The 27,876-nt window shown below is 36.1% G+C and overlaps 2 non-coding genes and 1 pseudogene across 2 annotated transcripts; 1 reads left to right on the top strand and 2 right to left on the bottom strand.

The window, feature by feature from the left end:
• The first annotated feature begins 114 nt into the window (after nucleotides 1–114).
• LOC149001974 (ferredoxin, root R-B1-like) lies at nucleotides 115–27,876 on the top strand (annotated as a pseudogene).
• On the bottom strand, nucleotides 21,461–21,532 carry TRNAD-GUC (transfer RNA aspartic acid (anticodon GUC)). The gene has a single exon. It is a non-coding gene; the product is annotated as a tRNA-Asp (tRNA).
• Nucleotides 25,943–26,023, bottom strand: TRNAL-AAG (transfer RNA leucine (anticodon AAG)). Its single transcript has one exon. It is a non-coding gene; the product is annotated as a tRNA-Leu (tRNA).

The raw sequence follows: 27,876 nt of genomic DNA, 5'->3' as shown, positions 1-27,876 counted from the left end.
TCCAACCCCAAAACACCAGGCCAACACCAAAAAAAAAAAAAAAAGAGGTAAAGAGTTTTGCTGTATTTGATAAGCTAGTAATAAGCCTCAATGTTTGACTACAGGCTTTCAAGGATGTCAACTGTGAGTCTATCCTCTCCCTGCCTAATCAAAACTGCGGCCTTAAGGAACACAAGTTTCTTAATCAAGAGCTCAGCTTCTTTGAGTTCTGTGAAGAACATGTCCAAGGCATTTGGCCTGAAGGCTTCCTCAAACTTCAGAGAATCTGCAATGGTACAGTATACAAGGTAAAGCTGATTTGACCAGATGGAGATGAAAAGGAGATCGAGGCCCCAGATAATGCTTATATTCTTGATTCAGCTGAAAATGCAGGCCTTGAGCTTCCCTATTCTTGTAGGGCTGGGGCGTGCTCTACTTGTGCAGGGCAGTTCAAAGAAGCTGATCTCTATTGAGTATTGTTGTTGCGCAGTCGATTTCCTGTGGTCTAACGAAATTTCAGAGTTGTGTTGGTTACCAATTTTTGCCAATCAGAACTCTAGTTTGATGATATTGGATGGATTTTCTTGGATTGTATGAACTCCATAGTTTTCATATTGGTGATCTTTGACTGCACAATTGCTTTTATGCTTGCATGGTGCACACCCTTCACCCCCACACACACCCGTCCGACACAACCTTCAGTAATAGGTTACTGCAACCTGAAGAACACTTTTTTGTCTAAAGAGGAAGGAAAAACCCAGAAAAGGTTCTTGCTATACACACGAATATTTGTTCACATAAAACATATTTTCCAACTTCATTCTATTTTCCCTATCATGAAATATATCTGAAGCATCTTCATCAAATGAAAATGAGTTTTGCTACCTCTCTATAGAATTCAAGGGTCATGTTGTCACAAGGCTTCAAAGTGATTGATTACCAAAAAACAGAACGGGCAATGTGGTTAATGACTTTCTGGTATAAAAGAGAGACTCATCGTAAGTGTTTCGCTCTCCAATTGTATTTAGGAACTTCTCTTCTATCCCAAATTGTGATGGTAATGAGGTCTCTAATCACAGATCTAGTGCTGCTTCATAGCAATTCATTGGAAAGTGCTTTGCTCCAAATATATAATGTCTATAATTTCATACAAATTCATCCTTGCTTTCTTTCATTTACTCAAATTGTCCTCACGTATATGCTTTCATTTACCCAAATTCAAATGATGTGAGATATTGGAGAAAACCATATAATTTGATTTTGATGGAAGATGAGCGAAGTGATGAATAATGAAGATTTGCATGAATTTATGGCAGAATTTATTCGAGACTCTCATCTTACCACAGTTTGCTCATGCAAGACGGATCGTAGCCATTGATTCAAGCATGGAACATGAAATGTTTTTAAGACTGTCTTGCTAAATCCAAAACAAACTCGTTTCACTTAATGATAACACTACAAGAAAAAATGGCTATTGAAAGTTTAAAAAAACTATTGTTTAGTTGATGATAGTGTTGGAAAGATGACAACGATCTATCTCTGTCATCTATCTCTTTCACTTGTACTTAGCTTCAATCTCAACTATTGTTTAGTCAATAAGATTCTTGTGTAATTTTCATCCATATAATTTTCTGTTCCGAATCGTAAAACTAAAACCGTGTTTATCTATACTTAAAAATTCAGAAGTAATCACTTAATCTAATTGTCGATAATTCCTAGAGGTATGTGTGTAATTCCATATATTTATTAAGACGGTCAGTTATAGAAACGGCAAAAGAAAATAGATAAGACGCTAAAGAAATCGTATACATTTTACCTGCCACTCTTTAGAAATTTAAGTAAACTTTTCTCAAGTTTATTAACACTCTTTTATTTGACCAGTTATGTGCAAAAACTATGGATAGGACTTGGATTCAAAGATCAAAGGATCCATCCTTTCGATTGTCCGCATTATACAGATAAGAAGTTGAGAAATTTTTAGACAATGCATTTTCTAATGCAGCTTGTGGGGACCAAATCGTATGCCCATGTATAAAGTGCATAAATCAGCTTTGGAGAAATAGGATTGAAGTGACTGAACATCTAGTCTGTGATGGATTTTTGAGGAATTATACAATTTGGCAACACCATGGAGAAGCATCATCTTCACACACACCTCTACCTGAAACTCCGGTGGAATTTGAGGTGACCAATATCTCTAATACACATAACATGGTAAATGAAACGTTGGGAGGAAATGTAGACGAAGAGATTGAGGACGATAGTAGAAGATTGAATGCAGATAGGTCAAGTATAGAAACAGAGAAATATGAACGGCTGATAGAAGATGCAAGTTTACCGTTGTATCCAGGAAATAAAAAGTTCACAAAATTATCTTTCATTCTTCAGCTTTATCCTATTAAATGCCTCTGTAAGTTGATCGACAAGGCATTGTCAATGTTGCTTGACTTATTGAAAGAGGCATTTCCTGAGACGAACACATTACCAAAGTCTTTGTATGAGACTAAGAAGATCATCAAAGATTTGGGCCTCAATTATAACAAGATTGATGCATGCACCAACGATTGTATGTTGTATAGGAATGAGGAAGCCAATGCCACATCTTGTTACAAATGTGGTGCATCAAGGTATGAATCGATTGAGAAGAAGATCCCAGTCAAGGTATTACGTCATCTCCCTTTGATCCCAAGATTCCAAAGGTTATACATATCATCTAAGATCTCAAGTGATATGAGATGGCATCATGAACAGCGTGTGGACGACAATGAGTTATGACACCCTACTGACTCTAAAGCATGGAAGGACTTTGATAGGTTATATCCTGATTTTGGTAATAAAAAAAAACCCCGTAATATTAGGCTTGGGCTTGCAAGTGATGGATTTAATCCATTTAAGAGGATTAGCTCAAAGCATAGTACATGGCCAATGTCTTGATTCCTTACAACTTGCCACCATGGATGTGTATGAAGGTGCCTAACATGATTCTTACATTGCTTATTCTTGGACGAAGACAGACCAGGAATGATATAGACATATATTTACAACTGTTGAAACTTATGATGCATACAAGAAGGAAATGTTTAGGATGCGTGCATGTTTGTTATGGACTATTAATGATTTTCCAGCATGCACGAATCTCTCAGGTTGGAGCATGAAAGCTGCTTTGGCTTGTCCATGCTACAACAAGTATACATCCTCACGTTGGCTAAAATTTGGAAGGAAGCAGTGTTACTTAGGCCATCGTCGTTTCTTTCCTCATGATCACAAATTTCGTCGTGACAAAAGAAGCTTTGATGGTCATGAAGAACATAGAGTGCAACCAAAGATACATTCTGGGTTTGATGTGTTGGAACAACTATGGGGTGCTCAGTTTCCCCCATTCGGGAAGGATAAGATTGAGAATAACGGGAGGAAAAGAATAAAAGATAAGAATAAGTTTGAACTCCCTCTTAATTGGAAGAAAAAGAATATATTATTTGATTTGCCATATTGGAAAGATAACATTATTCGTCACAATTTGGATGTTACGCATATTGAGAAGAATGTTTGTGATAGCATAATATACACATTGTTGGGTACAAAAGACAAGATGAAAGATCACTTGAATGCATGTTTAGATTTAAAATATATGAATATTCGTGTTGATCTTCATCCAAAGAATATTGAAGGCAGGAATAAAATCACTTTACCTCCAACTTGTTACTCATTGTCTAATGTGGACAAGGAGATGTTTTGCGCAATATTAAGTGGTATCAAGGTTCCAGACGGCTATGCTAGTAATATTTCACGCAATGTGCAAGTCAAGGAAAATATAATATCAGATTTGAAGAGCCATGATTGTCATATTATGATGCAACAACTTTTTCCAGTTGCCTTGCGTAGTGTTTTGCCTAATAATATTGGAAAAATATTGATCGAGTTATGTGAGTTCTTCCAGGATTTATGTAGTAAGGTTAGTTCTGAGGAGGATTTCAAAATGCTTGACCAAAGAGCTGTTATTTTGATGTGTAACCATGAAAGGTATGTACCATCGGGATTTTTTGATATAATGGTGCATTTGGTCATTCATTTAGCTCAAGAGGCAAGTGTGGCCGGTCCAGTACATTATTGTTGGACGTATCCAATAGAAAGGTTAGTTTCTAATAGGTCATTTAAATGATGCACCTTGTTAATATTGTATAACACTTATTGTTAAAATTCATCTTAAACATGACTTCATGTAGGTTCCTCAAGCGACTGAAAGATTATGTTCGCAATAATAGTCGGCCAGAAGGCTCGATAGCAGAAGGCTATATTGCAGAAGAGTGTTTACTAATTTGTTCTAGATACTTTGAAGGGGTTGAAACGAGATTGAATTGGCCAAATAGATATTATGTTACATTGGACATAGAAGACCCAAATTCAATATTTTCTAGCATGGGTCGGCCGCTTGGGAAGTGTAAACTATTACGTCTTAAAATGAAAGAAAGGAATCAAGCGCATCAATGCGTGCTAGTCAATTACAAAGGAATAGATGAATACCAACAGTAAGTATGGACAACACGATACATCTTCATTATTCAAATTTGATAATTTATATTAAAGCGTAATTGATTGATATTTTTTGGGATAACTCTTTTTTAGACTCCATATAAAGGAGATTAAAAGGAACTTAGGTCATGGTGTTCATCCTAAGAAGGTTATGGATTTGCATGATAGGGACTTCCCAAAATAGTTCAATGAGTATGTAAGTGTAACTATTCCCATAATTTACTTTATGCAAATCTGCTTAGAAACTTTCCAATCTTATTTATACCAATATTGTATTTCCAGATACTGAAACTCCGCCAAGATGGGACTCCGATGCGTGAAGAAATCATATGTCTAGCTAGAGGTCCAAACTCTGAGGCAAGAAGTTACATAAGATACATTGTTAATGGGATTAGGTTTCATAGTAAAGTGTACAAGGTCACCAAGAAAACTCAAAACAGTGGGGTCATGATAACTGCATTGACTAATAGCATTTCAAGTCAAAAGGACAAGCATCCTATGAGGGACCGATCATTTATTCCGTCATTTTCAATAAGTAATAGAATTGGAATATTCTGCGGATCTCAAAGTAACATTATTTAAGTGTGGTTGGGCTCATCCAAAGAGCGAAGTGCATAAAGATGAACTTGGGTTTACACTCGTAAATTTTAATCACTTGAAATATAGTGGACAAAATATAAATGATGAGCCATATGTCTTTGCTTCAAAAGTAGAGCAGGTGTTTTATGTGTTGGATCCTCAAAAGTCTGGTTGGCATGTTGCTGTAACTACCAAGATTAGGAATACATATGACTTGTTAGGAGAGGAAAGTGATGCTCCAAATCAAGCATGCACATCGACTTCAATACAACAAAGGCATAGTAGGCAACTATTAGAAGGTGAAGGTGATTTTGGGTGGACTAGGACTGATATAGAAGGGATGATTTTTGAAACGCCCATCAAACCAAATAATGAAATTGCAAGTTCTTAATCTTCTGATAATGATTATATGAGCTGATTTGTAGCTGAGGATCCAATCAAGAGTTGTATAAATGCTTATGTTTGCTAGTCGATTGAATTCTTATTCTTTTGCGGGTTTCTTATTCAATTTGATAGCGCCTTGAGTTTTTGTTGGGAATTAAAGAGAAGTAAATTTAGGTGTGAGTATATTTGTTGAGAGTGCTGCAAGTTCTATCAATTTTGCTTGGAGATATAAAATGTGAGTATGTCTTGTACAGTTCGTAAATCAACATTAAAAAAAATGCTGGCACTTGACTTCTTGTTTTGAACAAGAGAATCTCAGTGTCAGAGAATTGAGTAATGAGATCTGCAATTGGATATTTTTAATAATGTGGATGGCTACTTATTGCATAACTGCTATACATGACCAAGCCATGGTCACTACCAATATATGAAAATTATTTCATGCAAACAGGTCAGCCAAGAAAGGTGTGTGATTTCTTAAACCATAAGGCTATCTCTCTAGTTAAAAGATCTGAGGTTTTAGTTATTATTATTATTTCACTCGGAACTCCTTGAGATTTCATTTCCATTTTGAATACTAGTTTATGCTGAATGGTAAAATTCTCATAGTTTTAGAATTCATGACTGCTGCATTAAACTGCCACGGAGACAGATTCCTATTTGATTTGGTCCAAAGTGCCGACTTGGGAAGAAATGTAGCTTAACAGAAAAAAAAGATGTTGTGTTCAGAAAACCAAAAAACAAAAAAAAAGCAACAAAAAGAGAAAGAGAGAGAGAAGGATCTGGAAATTAGAAAGGATTAAAAGATGGCCAATTTAATCTAGTTTGCAAGAAAAACAAGAAAACCAACTGACCAAGTGACCTATGCCCCAGTTGGCATACAAAGACTGTTATTTCTTGGTACTACGTCCAAACTGGTTTTGTTACATACCAAATAATGCATGCATTGGTGGAATCTTGGTCTTAAGAGGAATTCAGTGGCATTTCTACCCCTAATTGTATCCCATCCTCCCCCACACAAGAGTGAGATCATGTTTTTCTCTCTAACATTTTTTGTGTTTCTAAATTCATTGTAACCATATTGCAGCAAACTTATTGACTAGTGACTAGTTAATAAGGAAGATAGAAAATAAAATTTTCATTCATAAGTATTGAACCCTTACATAAACATAGCAAACAACAGTAATTTGGTTGTATCAATATCAACTAGGCTTGGGTCATTCTGAATCCTTTTTATTTTGTTTTGTTTTATTTTATTGAATATTGATATATTTGTAATTTCTTGACATGGAATATAAACTTTGAGCATATTGTGTCAATAAATAAAAGTCGTAAATAACAGTCATGATCAGAGTTCCATTAGCATATGTGGATGTACTTCTTCCTTTTCTTTCATTTGGTTGATTCAAAATTTGCTACTTCAAGCAGGTTGTTGCCAAACATGAATGACAGTGATCAGTGAGTTCTCTGCTCCATCTTCGAGTTCAGAGTCTACAGGTAAGAGATTAAACATCTTTAGCAAATTTATGTTGGTTTAACTAATAGTTAATATGTGTATCTCACTAGAATTGAATATTTTCAGGTGACAAGAAATCTGGAAGAGGGCCGGCTCGAGGGAAGGTGATTGAAGAACTCATAGGCAAAATTGATGTACAAATTGATGATAGTGGTCAACCTTGCAGCGAAACAGCTGCAAAGTTAATGACTTGGGTTGGAGTTAAAGCAAAGAATGCACACCTACTTCCTGTATCCTATTCTGATTGGAGGAAAATCCCACAACCTCTGAAAGATGACACGGTGAATAAGATATATGTAAGATACATTTCCCGTATCATATTTCTTACCTATATTTAGATGTTTGTATTCATATATTGCCTAGAGCTAAACTAACTGTTACCATATTATATTTGTAGGAAAAAATCAATCTCCCTGATAGTTTAAGGAGATTGGTGGAAATTAAGCTTCATGAAAGATGGAAGGATTTTAAGTATGAGCTTAAAGTAAATGTGTTCAACAAGTACACAACACATGAGGAGAGGTTAGCCCATTTAGATAATCGTGTTCCATTAGAACAATGGAATATACTCCTCGAGACATGGAGCCAAGAGGCTAGTCAGGTATGATTCCTAGAATTTAGCTCATCTTGTGACAAAATAGTAAATTATGTTAGCAATAATATTTCTAATCTAATTCTATGTGTTTGAAAATATTTTAGGTTGTGTCGGCCTGCAATATTGACAATAGAAAAAATTTAAAATCATTACATAACACAGGAAAGACTTCTTTTGCTGTAATTCGAGAGAAGAAGGTATATGATGTTATTTGAAAGTATAAATGTTGTTTATGAAAGTTCAGATGTTGTTTATGGTAGTTCACATGTTATAATATTTTATTGTTTCTTAATTGTTTAGCGTTAGGAGCACCCAGAGAAAGAACCTCCCACTCGTATGGAAATGTTCAAGATTACACATGACCCTACAGACAAAGTTGCTAATGTGATCATTGTAAGTTATAAAATCATAAATGAGGTACTATCGCTTTATAGCTTCAATTAATATATCTTGTAATTGATTTTTGTGTTTCAAATGTAGGCCAATATGGAAGAAAAAAACTCAATGAACTGCTTGAAGAAATGCGAGGGGACCCTGCCGTGCAAGACGAAGTTTTTAGAGATTGTGTAGGTGAAGATGTCCATGGTCGATTACGAATGTGTGGAGTTGGAGTAACTCCAACACAAGTACATGGGACAGCAAGAGAGCTCAACACGTCATATGTTAAAGTAATACACAATTGCGGTCTAAGATACATACATTAGAGGCAACAACATCATCGCAGGCTAAAGAGATATCTAGTCAGGCTGGAAAGATATCTTCGCTCAGGGCTGATATAGAGTTCCTAATGCAAGAACAACGTACTTGAGGTGAGTATAGTTCTTACTTTCAATATCCTTGCTTGATCCCTATTCTTGGTTTTGATTTTTCTCTAGTTAAAACATTATCTTTAGGTTCAAGTTCCAAAGATAAAATGTCCTTACGCTTCATCTTTGGGTGCCTTTGTCAATCATGCATTATCATTCTGCTTGCAATTATAACTTGATTAGTTAAATCAGTAGTTTTAGATGCCAATTCTGTCATAACTATCTATAGAATCACTGGCAGCATGATTGTCATTGGTCTAGTTGCCCCAAGGAGTTGGATGATGCTTGGACCAAGGCGACACCTTGTCCCACTCAAACACATGATTTATATCTTTGATGCCTAGCACATATTTTATGTGCAGGGAAAACAAATAGTAGGATCCATTTCATCAGTAACTTACCCATTTGCAAGAACAGAATATATCTTGATGTGATGATTGTCCTACTGAAATCAGAATTTTGCATTTATAATTACTTTCGTGACTGTATCAGATAAATCAAGGTGGGACTTCTAGTAAATTAATGGTAGAACCTTCAGTAAATTTCAATTCTATTATGTAGTGCAGAGATATGAAAAGAACACAAACCTCCATCCCTCAGTCTGTCAACTTCATAATCACTGTTATATGGGGTGGAAACAGTCTTGCCAATAGATACAAATGAGTCTCTCTCCAAGCGTCTGCTGCTTCACCATTGTCAATTTCTTCTATTAGACTGAGGTCTTGATGAAGCCTCTCTTCATTGGATAATTTTCAATTGTTTTCAATCTGGCTGGTGTAATCTTGACTATTGAGCAGTCGGTTCTCGCATATGTAGTATAACTTAGATACTTTCGAGGAAAAATAAACTTTGATGGAAGAGTTTTTGGATCGTTGAGCATTCATTTTCCTTTTTATTATTAGTTTGCAGCTTAATGTGGACATTTTGATATACAACGATTGATTTCACACTTCATCCTTGAACGGATGGAAGAATTATTGGCTTGTGAAGATGAAATTTTTTAGTAAATCAGAATTTTGTATTTCTGAATTGGTGACTGTATCAAATGCTTTTGTAATTTTTAAATTTTAGTTTTTGGTCTGCAGGTTATCAATTACAAAGAAAATTGGTGAAGATCTGTTCATAATGGGTTCATACACCTTTGCTCCTCTCTCTCACTCACTAGTCCCTGGGGAAGATGATATGCTGCTAGGTTTGCTTTCTTGATTCATGTAAAGCAGCAATGCTACAGAATGAGAGGAGAAAAAGGTTGCAACAGGTAGTACAAGAGCCACAGAAGAGAAGGAGATCGATTAACCTGAATTGTTATTTAACTGAGTGTCTCACTGTATATTCATAAGAGCTTCTGCTTGAGTGCCTGAAGGTCTCATCTTGGAACTTCTTTCTGAAGATTTGTTACTCCAACAAGATCATAAAAAGACAAACCAACCTGTGTGGGTGCAACAGCTAATGTAATGGAGTTTGAAGCAATCAAGATTAGTTTGATTTTAGTCCGATCGTTAGGTGTGGATGAGTTACAAGTGAATTGAGACTCCATTGCAGTTCATACGTTTCAAGGGTTGAATCCACCATTTGGATTGGACGTGTAAGAGCTTAGTGGTTGAGAATTAATTCAAAGCTTATTTCTGAGTTTAGTTATGTTAGTTTTAGTTTCATTTCTAGATCTTGTAATTAGTTTGCAGAATTCTTGGCCAGGCATGTTGTAATGCAATTCTGCTAGCCATCGTAGTGAATATCAAGAAGCCCATCATCTTCTTTGATTGCCTTGCACTCATAAAACGTCTCAATCAAGGTTTAAAGTATCTCACGATACCACACGATACTAGCCGATAGGTATCCATATTTGACCCAACTGATACGATACATCTCGATACGTCTCTCCATTGAAATTTGAATTACAATAAAATACATTAGTTAGAGCGATATAATACTTGAAACAGGACGATACGTCTCTTAAAATCCTTGACCGATGCGATACTCGATACCGATACTTTAAACCTTGGTCTCAATGGAGTTGAAAACCATTTAGGTTGGGCCACTGAAACAACTGTTTCTCATATACACTCTCTGACCTTTGAAGTTCTCTTTTCTCGTCTATTTTTCTCCTTTCAGTTATGCTAGCTGGGTTTATAATAATAATAATAATAATATAAAAAAATGAAGAAAAAAAAGAGTAATTGCGACGGTAAATAAATTCCGTAGGGAAAGTTATTACTTAAAGTATTTAAGACGGGAAGATATTTCCATAGCGAAAGAATTAAATACATGGTTCCCTACCAAGCTATTTACTACAGGAACACCCTGGCATATATCAAAGTATTTGCCACGGTATCCTGTTTCCGTAGCAAAAGAAAATAGTACCCACCCTCACCCATTTCCGTCGTAAATGCTTACGACGGCTTTCCAACCCGACGGGAAGTTGCCGTCGGGTAAGTTTATTTGCCACGATAATTTTCCGTGGCAAAAGCCCTTGTTTATTGTAGCGAGACATCTCTTAAAGGCAGTTTTGGGATCAAATGAGACGAGGTGGTTCTGAAATGGATTTCTTAGTTTTCTAGTGGGACCACAATTGAAAAATCACAATATAAGACTTCCTGGAGGAAGATCATTTAAGTGGAAAATTCATTTAAAGAATGGCAGAATATGAAAACGAGTTCAATTTCAATCATTTGATTGATTTAAAATAATTAAGAAGTATTATAATGATTTTTTATGTTAAGAGGGCTATGAGAATTTTTAATAATTTTGGATATGATAGTGTTAATTATTGATGCGCTTTATCATATGTATTGGCTATTATCATACCAGATCTGTGGAATACCCTACACTTCGCTAGGGCATCTAATATAACTATATAAGTATTTCTTCCTCCAAAAATTAAAAAGACACCATCCAAATGGAATCTCCATCCTTTGTCCAAGGAGTGGATTTCATGGAAGTGGGTGAACAACCAAGGTTTGAAGTATTGGTATCGAGTATCGTAGTGGTCGGGTGATTTAAAGAAATGTGTCCTCTCGTTTTGAATATTGTATCGTACTAGTCAATGCATTTTGGTGGAACCTAGTAAAGAGATATCAAATATATATCATATTGGTTCTATGATATCCAGTAAAGAGATATCAAATTTTGGTGGAATCCAGCAAAGTCCTTTTGTTTCTCCTGATAATTGATATATTTTGGCTACTTTTTATTTTTATTTTTTATTTTTTTGGAGTGGGGGGTTCAACATTAAACTCGTCACTAGGATTGGGGATAAAAAGTTGGGAAAGAGGAGAGGAAGAATGTGTGAAAAGTAGGCTTGTAAACAGATCGGATTCGGCTCGGATAGTGGTGTATCCAAATTCGAATCCAATATTCGAATTCGATCCGATATCCGGCGGATATTTTTAAAGGGTATCCAAATTCGAATTCATGACTCTGTCAGATATCCGATTATTATCCGATCCGCAAAACTATCCGATTCTTGGGTTGCCATTTTTCGAGTTCCGGTGATCGCGATCTCGAAGAACCTGAGTTTTGGTGAAGTGGTGAAGATTGTCAACTTTGAGGGCTGACCCATCAAGCACAACCAGACCACCGTCGGCCATTTTCGATGTATTCAAAGAGGATCTAACAGAGGAAGATCGCCGGCTTTGAGAGCACCCAACAAGAACAACCAGACCACCGTCGACCATTTAAAATAATTCAAAGACAGACAAAGCAACGTTCTTACTGGCGCAGTAAGAAGCACAAGAGCCCATGAAACGTGAGAACAGTAAAGGTTTGATGAGGAATCACCAATATAGGTACCTAAAGATGCAAAGCCATGTTCTTACCACCGCCGTAAGCTGGTTGTTGTTACTTGCCAGCTGCCACTGGTCGACGGGAAGTGTTGAAACATGAGCTTTCACAGTTTCGATTTTTTGAACAACGCTGTTTCGATTCTTCGCAAGCCAAGAAGAGCTAAAAGGAGAAGAAAAGAGAGACTGCAAGTTTGTAGCCCACTGGTCTCCTTAAACAGTGTGTCTGCTGGTGATTATGTTAAAATTTTATTTTTTAAAAATTTTTAAAATACTGCCATTGATGCTCATGAAGTCACTCAAGATTATCCAAAAATATTAATTTTTAACTTAAGTTACATAGTGTTGTGACAAGTGATTGTGCGAATGGTTATGATGAGAATTTGTTTTTTTAAATTTTTTTAAAACACAGCCATTGATGCCCGTGAAGTCTCTCGAGCTTATCGAAAAATATTAAAATTTTTAATTTGTCATTTAATGATGTGACAAGTGATTGTATAGAAAACTTTTAAAATACGTGTAGAAATTGGTAGCAACTTCCCTCAAATTCCTAAACATCTTTATTAATTAAACTCATCAAAAAAAAATATTTTATTATAAACAGATAATATCTAATCCGGATATTTTTTGGTCCGTCTAGCATATATCCGAATCCGAATCCGTTTAGTTATCGGACGGAGACAGATATTTTCCAGTAATAAAAAATTCGGATTCAGACTCTCTTAAAGGAATACGAATGCGAATTCGGAGGCGAATTTCGATTATCCATTTATAGGTCTAGTGAAAAGACAGAGGTTGAACTCAAGATTTTTTTTTTTTTTTTTTTCTTACTATCTCTACATTTGGGTTAGCTTACTTGTACTGTTGTACATCCAGTAATCCTTAGGAAGGAAAATCCTTCATCCTAAAGAGATTTAATTCTTGAATTCTTATTAATTTATGAGATGTTTGTTTTTTAGTTTTTATTTTTTAGAAAAATATTCATTTAATAAAAAACTATTACATGCAATTGCATTCCACTATTCTTTTGTCACCTTACCAAAAGCTTCACTATTCTCATATAAATCGATTTATGTATAGCATTTCACTATTCTCATGGTGGGAAATTATTTTTTTTTTTTTTTTTTTGGGAAGCCAAAGACTTTATATATAAGTGGGGATATTTTCCCTTAAAGGCTAAACCAATACTGACAAATAGCAGATATAAAATAAATACTTGATACATTATAATAATAATATTAGCAAAGGAACATTCTCCTATCCTTCTAAAATGATGTCGATCTCCATAAACGTTATGGACAAAATGTAATTAAAATGGTAAATGATAAATTATTGGTGTGTCTTCAAAGAAAAATTTGTATCATACATTCGACACAATATATACGTATATATACTCATATCACTTGTAGTGTTTGATGTGTTTGTGTATTTAATAAACTAACTTATATCCAAGACACCTTGAGGAAGAATAGAGAGAGTGTGTCATGTGTGTCTATGTAACCTAGTCAGGTCTTTATTGAATGTTTGAGATACCTTGGTCATATTTCAACTCTCAAAAGAACGTTCAGAGAGTATGAGTTTATAGTTCTTGTCGCATGTTGTATGAGTGCATGCATGAAAGCTGAATCTAGTATTTATCAGGGTAAACGTTTGTGTTTTCTTCACACCTTTCTATCATACGTTACTAATGCGACCTTAGGAGCCCATCTCTGATTTTTTTCCCTCAAAATTCAGATGTGTATCTATTTCTAAAGTACAGTAAAGAAGTATAAAGGAATCACAAGCATCTATCAATTAGGGTAGAGCATCCAACTCCATACATGGGATGAAAACTACTAAACATCATTTATTAGAATTTCTAGGGTTGGGGTGTAAATGGAAATCGTGAAGCTTTGCATTTATTACAAAGGAAGAAAACAATTTATCTGGTAGGCTCCCATGTCATGAAATCGTGGTCCTTGACACGAAGGACTCTTTAGCCTAATCCGCTCCTTATGCTTCTAAAACTACAAGCCAAGACATGTTTGTCTCCATGAGTAAATGTTCATTGGCTAGGTATGGTCTTTAAAAGAAAATACAAAAGAAAGTAATTCAATTTTGATCATAAAAATTACCAGAATAAGAATTATTGGCAGTTATCTTATTTATATTTAATAATAATAAATAAATTATATTTTTTAAAGATTATAACTTATAAATTAGAATCTTAAAAAATATATATATTCATTTCATTATTTTTTTTTAATTTATATTTGAGATGAGAAATTATAAATAGCTTGTTTTCTTGCCTAAGAGATCTTGATCATTGCCAACTAAACTAATCTTTATAGTTGTATATGTCTTATTGTATTAACTTTTAAGTTTTTTGACGACAGATTCTATAAGACCCATTCCCTTGCTCTGAAGAGTGACAAAGAAATTTTTCAAAAAAGAAAAAAAATTAAAGGTGATATGATGTTATAAAACAACGTAGGAAACTAGAACCAGAAGAGAGAAATCTGCAATTGCAAGTGTTTTCTGTTTGACTCCACCATGTCCATGGAAGCTCTAGCAATGGCTGGAGTAGATTACCAGGAGTGTAACATTGATCTTCATCTCTGGGAACGCAGGCAGAACCTGGATCCTCCACCACCTCATTTAAGAGTTTCGCTTGGAAGAAGTAGAAGCCTTCCAGTTAGCTTCAACAAGAATGGCAATAGAAGCAGGCTCAGAAACGTTTCATCATCCAAACATATCTGCAAGAAAGCTGATTTTGATCGAGTAGAGAGCATCCCAGAAACCAGTCGCCAAAACCCAACTCCATTACCTTCATTATCTTGCAATGAGGATCAAGAAGCAGAGGTGGGAAGCCCAGAAAGCCATGGTTGGAAGCGAGTCTGGTTAGAGATTTTCTGTTCAAACGGTCTCTTCAGTTGTTTCTCCTAATAGGTCACATAGATTTCTCTCTTTTCTTTATTAATGGATGTTTTGCCATAGATTTAGTAATAGGTTAAAATAAGGAGAGAAAAATGTGGAAGGTTTAGATTACTGCTTGTAATGGAATTTGTATGAGGGAAATGCTTCACTGAATATCCTTGATTTTCTTAGCAATTAAAGTAATGATTTGAATTGATTACCCAAAAAAGAAAAAAATAATGATTTGAATGGAAGGTTTAGATTTAATGGGAGGAGCTACTTTTTTGAGATTTGCTGATCAGAACCTAAAATTATTTCCTTCTAATTTATTTTCTTTGAATGCTTTCCTCTCATGTGAAGCTACTCAACTTTTTTTTTGAATGTAAGATTTTGTCACTTCAAAGATTTGTTAGACCACAGCAAGGCCTTTCATGTGAAAAGAAAAAAAAATATCATTTTTAACTCTTGTCATGTGGATGTTGATGATGTCTTAGTCGAGTTTGGAGTTCGGACGAGTTCAAATTATGGCATTGTCCATAGTGGTAGTACTTACGAAGTAAGGCCATATCAAGTGTATGAAGACTCCTGCGTTTAGTAGAGTCTAGGGAGAATTGAACGCAACCAAATATGCAAAATGATTAGCATAAACATAAGTTACTTTTAAAACTTATAAGAAAATTATTCATATCGAGTGAAATAAACGTTAGTATTTGATAGTGCAAGGTCTAAGAGGCTCCTCAAAGATTCACGGTATCAATCATCTGTAATTTGATCTTTTCTACATGTTGAAAATTGAAAATTTAACGGATTTTATCATTTTATAGTTGAAATAATAATACAAGAAAATTGTTAATTGTCGGGTTTATATATATATATATATTTTTGGGTAAAATTTTCAGGACTATGTAGAATGTAGAAACTACAACAACATACATGAACAACACTTTAGGTTAATTGCTACATGAAAAACTAGTGTCCACTGTAACAGGTGTGAATCGACGAGCATTTGTTGTAACATGTGACAAAGTGAGGAGAACTCAAGGGAAATGCTACTTTCGTGAATCTTTGTTTGTTGCTACACTAATATCTCATGTGTGGTTTTCAGATCGCAATACACAACATTTTCGAGATTCAGTGTTTGTAGAGGAATCTACTTCCCTCATGCCCCTCCACTACAAATTTAAGAGGAAGCCCACTTATGAGCATTGATAAAGTGAACCATAAATGCTTAGGTTGGGCTTCTTGATTATGTGGTGGACAAGTGTGGGGGGAGCACAATTCTGTATCCACAGGCTAGAGGATCAAGACTATATAAGGCCGGAGAAATTTACAACCATTGGTTCTCAAAAATATCATTTGTCGCAATTTGAGTGCTACACATGAAATATCCCACACGGAAGCAAACAAAATTCTTACCATCCCCACCTCTTCCCTGATGAAAGTATCCGTTTCAATCTGGCCCAATGCATGTGCTCTGTAGATTGGGCTTGAGACAGTATTTTGGGCTTCTTAAAACTCAGCCCATCCAAATGTAGTTTTTCCCTTATACCTACATATAGTTAGATACGATTTTTTTAACCAAAGCTACAAGTCTCTTCTAACTACAGTTTTTCCATGTATAGTGATAAAATAATTATTGCTACGGGGAACAAATATATTTATAGATGTGCTTGTAAAAGTGTAACTAAAAATGCAATGTGGATGCTTCTCTTAATAGAAAGGAGAACTATATGCAGGTGGGGGGTGTTTTGCGGGATCAAGAGGGGCTGTTCAAGGGAGATTTTGCAGGGAAGCTTCCTTTGTGTACAGTCCTTGAAGCAGAATTAATAGCGATCATCAAAGGCCTTAGGTTGGCTTGGAGTTTGGGGTTTTGTCAGATTCAAGTCGAATCTAATTCTAAGGAAACTGTTGCTCTCCTCGACCCTTGTAGGCATGCACAAGGGAGTATTGTTCGCCTCATTGAGGAAATAAAAACTCTTTCAGTCATTAATGGAAGGGTGAGGTTTGTTCATCTTGGTAGAGAAGCAAACAAAGCCGCTGACTGGATGTCTAGGGTGCAACTTTGTCCCACGGACCCATGGGCTTTCTTCCCAGATCCTCCAGCTGGATTAGAAGGAATTCTCATGGTGGATAGAGAGTCTTGTTTAAGTTAAGTTTTCTATTTGTTCCTTTGGGTTGTTTAGTCCCGTCTTTGTATGGGGAAAAAAATGTAATAATATGAACAACTTTTTACTGCAGTATCTTAAAAAAAAAAAAAAATAGAAGTGGGACCCAACAAATTCTCCTAATGTATAATAGGAAAGTGTGAAGGTAATACAAATCTCTTCTCTCCGAGAACTCAATGAATAAAACCCATGAAAATATTATTTTCAATGATGGCCGGTTGTGGGTTGCAGCACAAGCACTGGCAGCCAAGTAAATAAAATATGGAAAATTATTTAGAAAATATAAAAAGCCTAATAAATATTTATGAATTCAGAAGAAAAAAAATGAAAGAAAAATAAATATATTCCTTAATTCTTTAACTGACAGGAGAGTATCAGGAATATTTTCTGTTGTCATCAAAGTTGAAGATTCTGATTTGCATTTTCATCAAAATTAACCAAAGTTAAGATTATACAAATACATTTTAATCAAAATTTGTTTAGCACTAAAATTTCATGCATGCCATTGATTTGATTAGTATGTTAAATTAGCTTTAGAATTTAGCCTTACGGTTAATTTAAAATACATTTAATTAAGTGACTAAAATTTTTTTAATCCACCATTTTTATTTTACCTAGATTTTCCTTAGAAATGAAATGTCAATTCATGACTTGAAGGTCCTAATTAAGTAATTAATTGATAGATAAACAGTCTGAGGTCCAAAGCTGTAATGGGCATGAACCTAATCAACCTATACAAGACCAAAATAATAACACGTTAGTAATTAATAAAAAATGACAAAAACGAACTAGGTCTAAAAGAAGTAAAACGGAAAACTGGAACTTAGAAATTCAATTGTGATATAATTACAATAATCTACATTTAACAGTGAAAGGTTGTTTGTAAATGTATGCAGGGGTAGGCTTGTCCTTTTACATTGTTTTAGGACTAGGTTGTCTTATTGATTAGTTTGAAGGGCAAAGTTGTCTTTTCAGTTATTTATTTGTATACATGAATTGGGGGTTTTTAGGGTATCGATTAAGGTTGAAGCTCATATGATTTCTCTCACTCTCTCTCATCTTCTTGCTCTCGGTTCTCTCTGGTTATGGCTCTCGGTTCTGAGAGCGGTGCTTTGGTTATGATCTAGTTCTTCTTCAAGATTGATGCTCTAATGGTGGTTAATAGCATTTGCTATTGTATGCGTTGAAGGCACTGGCTGTGGTGTTCTTGGCTTGCGCAGAAAGGAGAAAACCTTCGGTTGGACTGTTGGTTACAGCTTTACAGGTGTGTGGTCATTCCAAGTCTTGTATATTCTCTCTTGGTCTATGTATAGAATATTTACATCTTGATTTAGGGCTGTAACCTTGATTTGGTTATTTGATGATTGCATAGCTTATTGAATGCTCAATTCATCCTTGGATGTAGGTCTTAGGACCGAACCAAGTAAATACCCTGTGTCATGCTTACTTGATTCTTTCTTTCTTGTTTCAATTCCGCTGCGTATATGTTAGATTTCTTAACAAAGGTGATTAGTGAAACTCCCCACTACGTAATATCTTCAAATATAATCATTTCTGGGCAAATGCTGGCATTCCTTGTGAACCATCAAACTTAAACACTCGTCAATTTGTACAGGGAAGAACTCCCCATTACAAAAACTCTGATTTTGGTTCTCAATATCAAATGGAAGACCACCTCCATCAGGGTTCACTTGCAGTGATATTGTGAAGCTCAAATGGAAGAAATGACTTGGGGGACCAGGGTAGAAGAGAATCAAGAATGCTGAGATGAGAGCTTATGAAATCAGTGTAGAAGACTTTTCAAAATGAGGGTCTACCTTGACCACCCTGTTTTGGTGTTTTCAAACGATTTTGAAAAGGTATGGGTTGGTTCGTCTAGTACGGACCGGATGGGTACGGTTCGTCCAATTGTAAAACCGTCCGATTCCCTCACTTAACTCCCTTAAGGGCCTATTTGGTTACTTGAGTCTGAAGATTTTAAAAACCTAGAGATTTCAAATCTATGGAGTCATAATTCATAAAATTAACTGTTTGGTTAGGCTGAATCTTTGGGATGAAATTTATAGCTTCATCCTTAAAAAACATTTATGGAGTCATGGTTCAAATGTTTAACGCTTTTATAGTAAATCTCTGAATTTTACCTCATACCCATAAATCTACTAAAAATGTGAATCTCTAGATATCATGAATCCATGAATTCACACAACCAAACGGGTATAAATCTCCCATTTTGTCAATCTAAAATCTCTAGATTCTTTTTTTTTTTTGGTAAACAACATTTCATTCAAAAGACCAAGCAAAATGCGCTAGATCCAGAGTACAATGAGCTTGAATCCAGGAAGTGGATAATGGCCAACTAGTCTTGCAAGGTACAGACCGGGCCTCCTGGGCTAGAGAGTGAGCCAACAAGTTCCCAACCAGGCCCTTAAAAGTACATGTACAAGAATCAACGGTCAGAATTTTTTGGAGCGCACCGGACGGTTCGCTTTAACTGTTCTGCGCACAAGGAAAATCGACCGGATCCGTAGTTGACCAGGTTCGTAGCCAAATCTGCACCCGGATCGAGTTCGTCACCAGGAGTTCATCGCCCATAGCAGCACTCTGAACACGTTTGTCATCGAAACATGATCATCAATTCCCTATAACAACAGAATAGAAGGGATCAAGAGAGAGAGTGTTCACCACTTATGAACTTTTTCAGCCCAAGAGCACATAGCGATGGTGAGGGCTACTCACTTCACATCTGCAACTCTATGCCCCCTCAGATTCTCTGTATTTTCGTCTCTGTGTGTCTCATCATTGCGAAGACCTCATAAGTTCTGTGCACCTGCTTTGTTGCTCACATCTCTTCCCAAAACCTTCACACTTCCTTCACAGAGCTTCGGGTGGTTCTCTCCCATTGCTGGCAAAGTAAGGCTGAACAGAATAGGTCTGTAGTTTTTTGTAAAACATTTCTTGTTATCTTGCGCTTCTGTTTCATGTTCCGATGATTTGTCTTTCTATTTTAGTTTGAATTTAATGAAAGTTTCAGCTTATATCATTCAAGTTCAAATTTCTACTGGTAGTTTATCCGGTCTTAGGAGTTGCTTATTTTATATCTTTTTCAGCTTCATTTAGTACTGGAAACAATGTTGGAGGAGGTGGTGATGAAAGGAGGGAAATATTGGTGCAGCACTTACTTGTTAGCGAAGACAATCTTAAGCTGTTGTAGGAGATCCAAAAGAAAATTTCAGAAGGTTGGCTTTGATAAGGTTACTGTGTCCGAATGAATATATAGTTGCTTTCTTTGGTGAAACTTCTCCCACCATGAAGCTTATATTTATTACTTGTGGTTTGTGTGTGGACTTGTGTCATTATTGTGCTGAATTTGAAGAAATTATTCGGTGTCACAATCACACTTTCACCAATGAATTGTGGGCTGAGGCAATGTTTTACCATCTTATATGTGTAAAATATGTGTAAAAAGTGGTTATTCACATAATAATTCACAAATTCATATGTGCTAACAATGTAATGTTGTTTCTATAATTCTTGTGCAGGGTATAATTAGAATTTACATGATTATATAGAAATCAACCTCAACCCTAATGATGTAACAAAATATCTGAAGTAGGCTTATTTTCAATGGTAAAGAGTCTTCATTGTATTGGATACTTTAATGTATCTTCTATCTCCTCTTTAATGGTTACCAATACTAAGTTTGCTGATTTAGATTCATCTCCTACGGTTTACTCCCTTGCTGCAACTGTGGTCCCTTCTGCTGTCGTGCCATCTTTCACTATAGACCAATACCATAAACTTCTATCTCTATTGGAATCTATTAACAGTCCACCATTGGTAAATGCTGTAGATAAAGTATATTCTCTATAGGTTATTGATTCTGGTGCCAGTCTTCATAAGGTTTCAGATTTGTCTTTATTTCATTCGGATAGTCTTGTTCCCAGCACCTAATCTATTCGTCTTCTAAATGGTGGTTTTGCTTCTGTTACACATATTGGGAATTGCAGCCACATACCCACTTTACCTCTCACAGACGTATTACATGTTCATTCTCTTGGTATAATTTGTAATCTGTTACCCAACTTACCCAACAATTTCATTGTTTTCTAACTTTCTATCCTTTGATTCGTAACAAATTTTTCTTTGGGTTCTAATCTACACCCCCACCGCCCCCCCCCCCCCAAAAAAAAAAAAAAAGAAAAAAAGCCCTTTAAATGGTAAAAAATTATTTTCGCCGTTGCCGGGGATCGAACCCGGGTCACCCGCGTGACAGGCGGGAATACTTACCACTATACTACAACGACTTGGTCACATGTCCAAAATACTATTTGTAAAACTATATTTGTCTTTCCAATGTCAGAAAATTTAATCAGCCTGAAGAGTTGGGTTGTAGTGTTAAGTGTTAACACACCTAGGAATGAAACCTTACATAAAGATCAGTATAGGGAAAAATACCGGTTACATTTAGCAAATCAGTTAATAGCTAAACAAACATATGTAAGAGGTAAAAGGGTCAAGGATTCTAAGATGAAATTGGAAGCATCTTCACCATCAAATTCTTTGAGTTAATCCATATACTGATAGTTTACCCATCTTATGGAGCAGCAATGGGTAAAACATGCAATAATGGGGATGAAAATTCTGAAAAAAGAAAAGAATTTTCAACAAATGTGACATCACGACTAATGTAAACTGGCCTTATGTGTTTGTAAATCATAAATCACATACCCATTTTGTGCATATGGGTACCCAATAAAAACACTTTGAGGCTGATTATGATCATAACAAAGGCATCCAGAAGTTCGAAGATGAGAATATGAAGGGATCCTGCAAAATAAAACTTGAAGTGGTGATTTATCATGTAGCAACCGGGTGGGTAAATGATTAATTAGGTAAGCGGCTGTCAAAACACAATGACCCCAAAACTTATGAGGTAGACTTGCTTGAAAGAAGATAGAGCATGTGCCACATTAAGAAGGTGGCAATGTTTGCGTTTAATAACCCCATTTTGTTGGGGTGTATCAATGCAACTATGTTGATTAATAATACCATGGGTTGTAAAAAATTCATTGGAATGATAATTAAAAAACTCACAAGCATTATCAGTTCGGAGTTGTTTAATTTGGTATCTAAATTGGGTTTTGATCATAGCAAAATTTCCTTAATCGGGACCAAACATCAGATTTATGATTTAACAAAACCACCAAGATGCATATTAAAAAATCTTCCACAATAGTTTAAAAATATTTTGCACCACAAATTGAGGGAACAAAGTAAGGTCCTCATATGTCACAATGCATTAATTCAAAACAAGAGTGGTAGAAATTGTACTAGACGGAAAATGAAGTCAAATTTGCTTAGCCAAATGACAAATAGACCAAACACAATTTTTATGAAAAAAAATATTTGGATCCAAACATGCAATATAACTAGAAATTTTTAAGATGGATGGCCTAAACGAGAATGCCAAAGGTCCTTGGTGGGAAAAACAACAGTAGCAACAAGATAATCCAACTTCAAATAATAAAGTCCATTGTATGCCTTACGCAGCCCAATCCTCTCCTTCCTGCGTAGGTCCTGTATCATACAATGACTAGGATAAAAAGTTAGGAAACAATGAAGTTGGATAATTTGGGTAACAGATAACAAATTAAAACCAAAAGAAGGAACATGCAAGACGTCTGTGAGAGGTAAAGTGGGTATCGAGCTACAATTCCCAATATGTGTAATAGGAGAAAAACCACCATTTGGAAGACGAATGAATTGGGTGTGGTGAACAAAACTATTCGTATGAAATAAAGACAAATCTAAAACCATATGAAGATTGACGCCATAATCAATAACCCATAGAGAAGATACTTTACTTACAACATTTGTCAAGGGTATAATGTTACTAGATTCCAACAAAGATAGAAGTTTATGATACTGATTTGTGATGAAAGATGATGCAATAGCAAAAGGGACCACAGTTTCAACAAAGGAGTGAACTGTTGGATATGGCGGTGCAGTGGACTTTGTAGCACGTTTGAGAGGATACCCATGTTTCTTAAAACAACAGGATTTTGAATGGCCATCCAAGCCACAAAAGTCACAATGATAGTGTTTCTTGGTACCATTTTTCGAACTATAACGAGAAGCTGTGGCAACCAAGGCAAAGTGAGAGCGGGAGCAATAGCCTCATGAATTGTGCGATGACGCTTCTCTTGAAGTAAAAGAGAATAAGCATGATTCACTATCAGCAAATAGTCCATAAAAAAAAATTGGCTACGAAGTGAGCCATATGAATCATTAAGTCCCATAAAAAATTCAAGAAGTTGATCTCTATAAAAAAACATCGGAATGCTTCTTTAGAAGACCACCTGTGCAAGGTGATAGATCATTATACGAGGAAAGCTCATCCCAAAGCCCTTTAAGAACTGTATAATAAGAAGTCAATGAAGACATGCCTTGTTGATGGGTGGAAATGACACGAAGAATTTCAAAGATGTGGGGTGCATTTTGTTTAAAATAACGAGCCTCAAAGTCGCCCCAAACCTCATGAGCAATAGAGGCATAAAGGACATTCTGAGCAATTGACGAGCCATGAAAGAACCATACTATTACAGCAGATACATTAAAGAAGCAAAAGTGAATTAGAAATAGGTTTTGAAAGAGAGCTGTCACTACAAGAAAATGGGCCTATGGCGGTGTTTTGAAAATGCCGTCATAAATCTAAAAATGCCACTGTAAACATTTCTTGACACTTCAAAAACGCCGCGAAAAAGGCCTGTAAAAGCATTGCCGTATTGTTATAGTGGCACTAAATGTAAACGCCGGTGATGTTAACTTATGACGGCACATTACTGGTGTTTAGGAAGCACCGTTATTGTTATATATGTGGTGTTTATTAATTGCCACGGTTGAAAAGGAAAGTGCCATAATTTTGCCACAAAAAAATTTGATATATGCCGACACTTTACAAAAATGTCGCTATATTAGGAGAGAGACGATCTAAAAGAAAAATCTTCGTCTTCCAAACTGAAAAATAGCGCGGTGTTTTGGTAACCAAAAAATGGCGGGTTAATTCACAGGGAGGAAATTTGGGTTATAAGAGGGCATTTCATCAAAATGCCGGCACTACATTTGGGCTAACACTCTGCAAGCTAGCACTTTGTTCTACTCAGAAAATAGATTGAAATGAGAAGCTCTCTAATGATACTTTAGGTCTTGAAACAGAGATGACTTGCTTTGTGTTTGTCTCACAAAAAAGAAAAACAGGTAAGGAAAATCGAACCAAAAGTTTGAGAATATACGACGGCATTTCTTAGCTATGCCGCTAAAAAAAGTGACATACACTACAACGGCGCTTGTGAAAAATGACATAACAAAATGACATACAACGATGCTTGGAAAAAAAATGCCGTGATAAAATAGCATACAACGGCACTTGCGAAAAAACGCTGTGATAAGTGATATACAACAGTGCTTTCAAAAAATCATCGTGATAAAATGATATACGACGGTGCTTCGTAAAAATGCCGCTATATATTAACATACAACGGCGTTTTTGAGGAAATGCCGCTATACGTTAACATACAACAACGTTTTTACAAAACGTTGCTATATCCATACCCAAAGTGCTGCCGTTGCACCCTTTTCTTGTAGTGTGTCAATGAATTGAAGTTTTTCTCTGCTTTGAGAGCCATATGCATAGCACATCGTCAAGTCGGATAATTATCACCCTTCAATGGTTGGGAGACCAAAATGGCACCTGGATTGTCCGAGTGATGAAGGAAATATGGAGAAGAGGAATCCAAATCAATAGACTTAATATTGGTAGCCATTGAAGAGGAAGTGGAAGATGAGGAAGTAGAAGACATGGCTAATTAAGATGCATAATCGTGTTTTAAGCTGATGCACATTGGACATATTAACTGATGTTGGTTTCAGAGGTGCTAATCCGAATCAATTTCCAATGGAATAACACATCAAGTTGACTATTTCTGATGGTGAGCCCTTACCTTATCCAACACCATACTGTCAGTTATTGGGCCAGCTTATTTATCTCACAATTACTCGTCCAGACAATGTTCGTGAGCATTCTTCACCCTTGTTTTAATAGGAAGACAATATTATGATCTTCCATTTTTTTAAACCCTAACCCTCTCAACTCCTTTAGTGTACAACATTTGTCCTATGATACAAGGGTTAATGGTTTGGCCTTTTTTGTATTGCTATTCCAAATTTACAACAAAGTGAATCCATTTTTTTGCAAATGCTTTTGGGAAGTCGAAAGCACTGCATGTGATACAAAGTCACATATTGAAGCGTTGATTGCATCAGTGTACCCCTTCTTGCATATGTCAGATTCGAGGCTTTCCATATTGTAGGTTTTTGTGTCATTCTATCCAAAATAAATTTGAAAATTTGAGATTTTTTCTACCCAACTAGGTGGCTTCCTTTTTTTATTTCAAGACACCCAATACTTGTTGAATTTGGCGTCTTGTTGAATACTGAACATTTTGGCTAAAAAAATCCCACTTTTGTCAAAATTGATTTCCTGCCGTTTTAAATCCAAGAACAGTTCTAACATTGTTTTGATTGCCCTTGTATCGTCTAGTTCGGCTTTGCGTAAAAGAAATGTATTATTTGCAAAAAAGAGGTGAAAAATCTTGGAGAAAATTCATTGAGAGCTGCAGCACACTTCTCACCCAAAAAACCAAAAAAATATTTGATGTTGAGAGTGGGATTTGAACCCACGCCCTTTCGGACCAGAACCTTAATCTGGCGCCTTAGACCAACTCGGCCATCTCAACGTGAATATCCCATAAGAAAACCACATTTTATTCAACCTGAACACCTGTCTTCGCAAGTCGCAACATGTGTCCGATGAGGTTATTCAGCTATGCTCATACTTCTAATCATTTGAAAAAAGAGAAAAAAAATCTTTAAATCAATAACATTTAGTTTTGTTAGTAGGTCCACAATTCTTTGGCCAAAGGAGCTTTGAAATTCCTTTTTAATCAGGAATTTAGCATCGTTCAAATGAATGACTTGTTCTTGTAATCTGTTAATCTGTTATTTACATATGTAGTTGAAATCTCAATTTGCATAATGCCTTATTTAGAAACTATGTTGCATGTATTTGCCTCCCCTCACACCCAAAGGGGGGGGGGGGAAGAAAAGTAAATGTTCTTGTGTGTGCATATGTAAATGGTGGATCCTAGCTAGCTACCTCTTATCTAGATGCACGAGCAGATGTCACTGCAGGTGGGTAAGGCCTCATTGGTTTCACAGTGGTTTCAGTTGTTGTGCAAACAACCCCTCCAACCCCAAAACACTAGGCCAACACCAAAAAAAAGAGGTAAAGAGTTTTGCTGTATTTGATAAGCTAGTAATAAGCCTCAATGAGTAATTTAGCAAGAAGAAACAATTCAGCATTGGAGGAACTCATACAACACTTACTCATGCTGTGGCACATTTGGATGGCTTTCAATAATGTTGTTTACTCTAGACCAGTGAGTAATCCATATCATATATGGAGATCTGCTCGATCAACAGCTGCAGAGCATCTAGCCCTTCATCAGCATAGCAAATCAAGAAAAGAGTTCAAAAGCATTAAATGGAGTGCACCTCCTTTGCATTACATCAAAATCAATGTTGATGGATCTGCAATCAGCAAGGGTTCCAACAGCTTCCGGCAAGGATTTGGTGGTATTGCTCGTGATCACTTGGGTCACACTCTCTTCACCTTCTTCTGTAAAGGAGGAAACTCACAAGCCATTCAAATGGAAGCTGCTGCAATTCGAGAAGGTCTAAAGCTGGCTATCTCTCTCAATCTAAAGCAAGTAATTATTGAAAGTGACAATGAAGTTGTTGTTAATCTGATTACCAAGAAGTCGGAGACTCCACCTTGGAAGATCAGTCATTATATACATGATATCTTCAGCCTTTCCTCTCTGTTTGATGTTTTAATTGTAAATCATACTCATAGAGAAGGCAACTCTGTAGCTGATAGATTAGCTTCTTATGCTGCTGCTTCTCAGGCATCTTATTTTTCGCTCTCTCCCCCCTCTTTCGTTCTTTGGCTTTTGCACTTTGATGTAATTGGTACTTTGTATCCCAGGGGCTTCTCTTTTAATGAATAAAGCTCTTCACCAAAAAAAAAATAATAATAATAAGCCTCAATGTTTGACTACAGGCTTTCAAGGATGTCAACTGTGAGTCTATCCTCTCCCTGCCTAATCAAAACTGCGGCCTTAAGGAACACAAGTTTCTTAATCAAGAGCTCAACTTCTTTGAGTTCTGTGAAGAACATGTCCAAGGCATTTGCCCTGAAGGCTTCCTCAAACTTCAGAGAATCTGCAATGGCACAGTATACAAGGTAAAGCTGATTTGACCAGATGGAGATGAAAAGGAGATCGAGGCCCCAGATGATGCTTATATTCTTGATTCAGCTGAAAATGCAGGCCTTGAGCTTCCCTATTCTTGTAGGGCTGGGGCGTGCTCTACTTGTGCAGGGCAGTTGGCATCCGGTGCAGTTGACCAAACGGATGGTTCCTTCCTTGATGAGAATCAGATGGAGAAGGGCTATGTGTTGACCTGCTGCGTCTCATATCCAACTTCCGACTGTGTTATTCACACACACAAAGAAGGTGATCTCTATTGA

This window comes from Hakea prostrata, chromosome 10 (assembly GCF_041222555.1).
Source record: "Hakea prostrata isolate BN-2017 chromosome 10, UWA_Hpros_2, whole genome shotgun sequence".
Classification (NCBI taxonomy): Eukaryota; Viridiplantae; Streptophyta; class Magnoliopsida; order Proteales; family Proteaceae; genus Hakea; species Hakea prostrata.
The sequence above is the reverse complement of the archived record's forward strand: the minus strand, read 5'-3'. Positions and strand labels throughout refer to the sequence as shown.